Below are 6,000 nucleotides of genomic sequence, written 5' to 3'. Positions count from 1 at the left end.
TTAGCTTTATTTTACCTAGATTAAATTAATTCTTAAATTTGACAGCAATACATTAAACTACATAATGACCTATGATTCGGTAAGATCAATATTTTACTAAAATAGCTCCATAGTTTGCTGAAAATCAAATAAAATTGAGAATGGAAATGGAGAATGTGTCAAAGAGACAACAACCCGACCATAGAACAGACAACAAAAAGTTGATTTGAAACAGTTATAAAAAAATTTAAAGTGTACTATCTGAATTTGTCCGAAATTGCAAATCCTAGCTTTGTTTTAACCTACATTAATTTAATTTCTTAAATTTGACAGCAATACACCAAACTACATAATGACCTGGGATTCAGTAAGGTCAATATATTACTTAGATAGCTGCATAGTTTTATGAAAATCCAAGTTGATTTAAAAAAATTAAAGATGCCTATCTGAATTTAATTTTTTTTTTACCTCTTAATTTATTTCTTTCATTTTAAAGCAATGAATCCAACTACCAAATAAACTGGAATGTAAAGACACGATCTATATTTAATTTAGTTACATGGGATGATTTACACCAGTCAAGACTAAATTTGAAGGTCCAGACTAGTCGAGACTGGTTGAGATTGAGTCGAGACAGGTCGAGACTTATTGAGACTGAGTCGAGACAAGTCGAGACAGGTCGAGACTGGTTGAGGCTTGGTCGAGACCAATTCAGACTATATCAAGATCATTTAGTACTGAATCCGACTAATTAAGTAAAGTCGAGTACAATTAAGTACAGTTAAGTATTGTAGAGACCTAGTCGACACTGGTCGAGTAAAATGTGTGCTCGACTTTACTGGTCGAGCACAAAAACTGGTCTTTTCAGACTCTTCGCAGTTTGTAGTGACAATCCTTAGTATAATGGAATAGAGAAATAAGACTTCTAAATTCAAGTGAACAACATACATACTAAATGATATACTTACGTCTATTCCAAGTTCCAGAAATTTATACAATCAGACTAACGACTAAGACGATAGAAAGCTTAATTTTCCTTAAATTTCTACCTTGAGAGAGGAGCACATATGTTTTATTGTCTTGCCGAAGACATACATGAAAGTTTGAAGTATAATGTAATCATAGTTTAGTTGCACTTGTCCAGATAAATGACCATGTATAAAATTTTATTGACCTTGTACAAATTTAGCCAGTGGGGTTTATGACGTGAATAAACACTACATTCAGATAACTGAATGACCATGTTACATAAACACCATAACACATGTTACTTTTAAGTGTATTGGGGGAGTTAAGACTTTTAATAAGGGTAATTCATCGGTCACTTCAAAGTTGCATAAGTTAAGTACCGACATTTATGACTTTATTTTAATAATGGGATAATTTCTCCGGGTACTATATAAACAAGTTTGTTCAGTTGGTGTACTATCTGTAAATACCAACTGAACAGAACTTTGTGTTTTTATTTTAAGGTTAGTAAACTTTACACATGTTTGGTAACGACTTAATCAATTTAATTGAGATATAATCTGTGGTTAAAAGTAAATTTTTAAACTGTAATCCGAAAATAGAAACAATGTACTCGTTTAACTTTATCAATTTAACGGAAAACTTAAATTATTCAATGTCATTTGATTTATTTACAACTTTATTGTATTTATTAATTATCACTATTTTTAATTTGTATTTTAATTTGATGTTTTGTATTGTATTATCAGAATTAAAACAAATCTGTTAATTCCAACCGAACAGAACTTTGTGTTTTTATTTAAAGGTACTATTTCTGAAACCCTTGTGGTATGATCAAGTCCTAAACACGAACAGCATAAAAAGTACTGGTTATCTAAATATACAAAGTTTCATCCAACCTCTTGCTAAACCAAGTTGAGTTAGTCCAACCCCAAAACAACACCAAAACCAAATATAAAAAGTGGTGGAGTCCAAATATAAAAAGTGGTGGAGGACCCGGGCAAATATAAAGTAAGTAAGACAACGTGATATGTTTTAATTTATATAAATAGTGTATGTCCGTTATGGGCAGATTTCCGATACGTGACCACAATGATTGTTTTATAGGTTGAACAATAAGACAAAATTAACCCGGAATAGGTATAACCTTCTTTTATATTTTGTAACGTAAATGGAAATAGTAAGATAAACAGAAAGGAAATTCATAATTGGCCGTTTCAGAATCTAAAGCATCATGGGTAATTTCATTGTTCGTACCCCAAAATGAAAATAACGTCACGACATTGGTTAAATTACCATTGTTTATGACATTTTTAACCAATCAGGACGTTTTGTTGTTCACTTTTGAAAATATTACCCAGGATGCATTAGATTCTGAAACGGCGAATTGGCAAGGGTTTGGGAGTCACTTATAGCTTTATTAATGTATACCTGACAACCTATAAGGAAACAAAATCAACATAGCTACCAGGTTTATAATGTTGTGCATCAGACTTTCCTTAAGTTGAATAAACTCATGCTGACTCCACACAATCATTGTTTAATCAGGAGGTTGTACCCTCAATCATTCACTGGCCACCTTTGAACTTTTCCCAAACATATAAACTAGGGATGTTAAAAGATCTGACATTGAATACTCGGATACTCGGTCATGATACTCGAGTACTCGCGAGTACTCGGATAAATCTAAAACGTCTATTGAAAAGTTTGGATTTTAGGTGGGATGCAATGTTGTTGTTATTACCTTTTATTAACATATAAACGAAAGAAAAATATCCATATATAGTGCGACAAAAGTAGACATTATACTTATCATTTGTTCCTGAGGAGTTGGTATTGTTTTTATAAAACGACTTGTCCATTAATTTGTCAACAACATAATGGACATCAAATTACTTGCGCTTTTTCGTGTAGCTCAGTCTTACTTTTTCTGGGTTTTGATGGGTTTTTTTTGCACTATCGTTTGTCTAATTTCCTATTTTTTGGACATGACGTTGTCAGTTTATTTTGACTTTTGGGTTTGAACGTCGCTCTCGTACTTTCGCCTATGTTTAGATTGTAAGTTAAACAATTATAGTCAAGTTTCAAATACAGAGTAATTAAATTAATTTACATCTCAAACCAATCACGTTTACGAAGTCTTGATTAACAAAGAAGGTACGTTTTTACGGCTTGTCATGTCAGAGTTTAGAATTCTTAATCCATGAAAGTGTTCATCCGTGTACAAACACCGTAAACATGTCTCTAATCAGTTGCGTATGGTTCACCGCAGGTCACTTTGATGTTGTTCTTGTTTAGAATTATGATCTGGTTAACAATTTCAGACGAAAGACTGTTTGACTTTCTATTTTTTGTTTTAAGTAGTGCGCATGAAAACATTCTCTCGGTAGTATATGACGTTGCTGGTACTACTCTGACAAATAGTAGCACCAGGATAAACATATTTATGTTGTTAATTGATTTTATTTAGTATTACGAAGGAGATATTTCAACGGAACTAAAGTTAGTGGAAATGTGAAGAGAAATATCTCAAGATGTATAACAGGCATACGACTATCGGAGTACTAAAACTGTACTCGAGTACTCGGCCATCCGAGCGAGTACCTGAGTACTCGATCGCGAGTACTCCTTGACATCCCTAATAGAAACCCATTGTCATATGAACAATTTATCCAATATGTGATGCTGACCATCTGACCACTACAGAGATAACATAAATTAATATCTAAAAAGTCCCCTCTTTAAAAAAATCTTAACAATATACAAAACCGAACTAATCGTCCCTGCTGTCTCAAATAAATTTATTCAGTTTTTCGTTTGCAAATACAACAGATTCAAACAAGTTTATGTTATGTAGTTTTTTCTTCAAGAATACTATTTTCCTTCTACACCATATTCTTTCATGTACAGATATATATGTGGAATATTCGACTTGTACCAAAAACCTTTTTTGAGATTATAGTAAAGAGTGAGCTTTCCAAATGCTCATTTTCAATGAACATACGTATATGAAATATAACATCACAAATTCTAATGTGACGTCGAACTAACATCACAAATACTAATGTGACGTCGAACTAACTAGATCTAGTGTAATCATTACAAAGATCCTTTAAAATAAACGGTATATCAAAGTTCAACAGGAAAACAACACGATTGCGTATCCTGTAACAATCATGTAAAGTTTGCAAAAGAGGGACAAAAGATATCAAAGGGACAGTCAAACTCATAAATCTAAAACAAACTGACAACGCCATGGCTAAAAATGAAAAGACAAACAAACAACAGCACACATGACACAACATAGAAAACTAAAGAATAAACAACACGAACCCACCAAAAATTAGGGTTGATCTCAGGTGCTCCGGAAGGGTAAGCAGATCCTGCTCCACATGTGGCACCCGTCATGTTGCTTATGTGATAACAAATCCGGTAAATAGTCTAATTCAGTAGGTCACATTCATTAAAGGGAAGGGGATTGTAGTTACGACGTAAGCAACATATTCGATATCATTTGTGAAACGGTTATTCCATAACGGTCAACCAACTCGTGATGGCGTCCGTAAAATCTACGATGATTTCAACTTCACCATTTGGAACTCTTGGTTTAATAGCTTCCTTGTGAGCAGCAACCCTCTATCAAGAAAATCATGATAGGAAACGTAAGCACGGGAATATCGTATCAATTGGGAGATATATACCCCGTATGCAGGTGCTGCCGGAATGTTGCTACTTAGAAATGGAAAGTTCACAATCTGAAAGCTGAAATCATCTTTTTTGTCGTAAAGGTTTGTTTTCAACCGACCCTCATTGTCAATTTCTAGATGTAAGTCAAGATATGAGGCCGACTAAACTGTATCTGTAGTATCTTTTATCTCTAGCTCGATGGGATAGATGCGTTCCACATAGTCACCAAATTTTGAATTATTTAGTGAAAGAACATCATGTATATAGCGGAAATTAGAGTTAACGCATATTGCTAACTTCTTATCTTTCTTCCTAAGAAGTTCCTGCATGAAGTCAGCCTCTTAATAATAAAGAAACAAGTCGGGAAGTAGAGGGGCACAGTTTCTTCCCATTGGAATGCCCACAGTCTGTTGAAAAACACGTCCTCCGAACGTAACAGATATGTTGTCAATCAAGAAATCAAGCATCTTGATAGTATCAGTTTCAGAGATTTTTTGTTTGAATCAGAGTTATCCTTTACAAAGTAAGATTTGATCCTCCCTAAGACAAGATACTTGTATTTACGTTGGTCATTCTTTTTTATGAAGCAAAGCAATACCAACTCTTTCAATTTGTCTCTTAGTTTGGAATGTGGAATACTTGTGTAAAGAGTAGAAAAGTCAAATGTTTTAATACTGTTACAAGATTAAAGAGAGTTAGATTGTATGTACTCTAAAAGATCTTAGGAATTTTTAAGTATCCACATCTGATTCACTCCCCCTCTAGAATAGACAGTTTCACAATAACTTTTAAGCCCGTCTTTGATTGCTGATAAAATAGATGTTAATCATTCAGAAAGAGGTTTCGTGGAGCACTTGGAAGACCCAGCAATATATCGTTGTTTGTAAGGACACTCATGTTGTTTAGGTATCCAATACAGTGATGGAAGATCCAGTTCTTCATCTTTTGTTAAAATTCCAAAGGAACACAGAACAGACCTATGATTATCCAAGATTTCTTCTTTGGTAAATGTCGTGAGGGTATATGTTGATTTTTCAAGTGAATTGTCAATACCTAATTCGTTTATCAAGCAGGTAATGTAATGAGTTTTACACACAAAAACGATGTTGTTTGGGGCTTTATCTGCGGTGACAACAACATATTTGTCATGGAGGTAGGATAGGTGTTTTCTCAACATTTGGGTCTTTAAAATTGACGTAGCATTGGCATTGATAAACCCATTCAGTTTCTTAATTCTGATTTGTATCAACGACCTCACTGCCTTAATCCATTCGGAAAGAGTGTCTACGTCTTCCCTCTCGCGCTTAGCCCACTGCCTGGCATAATCCTCAACTGAATCCATCAACATTTTAGAGTTGTATGTCA

Source organism: Mytilus galloprovincialis, chromosome 11 (genome assembly GCF_965363235.1).
Source record: "Mytilus galloprovincialis chromosome 11, xbMytGall1.hap1.1, whole genome shotgun sequence".
NCBI lineage: Eukaryota > Metazoa > Mollusca > Bivalvia > Mytilida > Mytilidae > Mytilus > Mytilus galloprovincialis.
The sequence above is the reverse complement of the archived record's forward strand: the minus strand, read 5'-3'. Positions refer to the sequence as shown.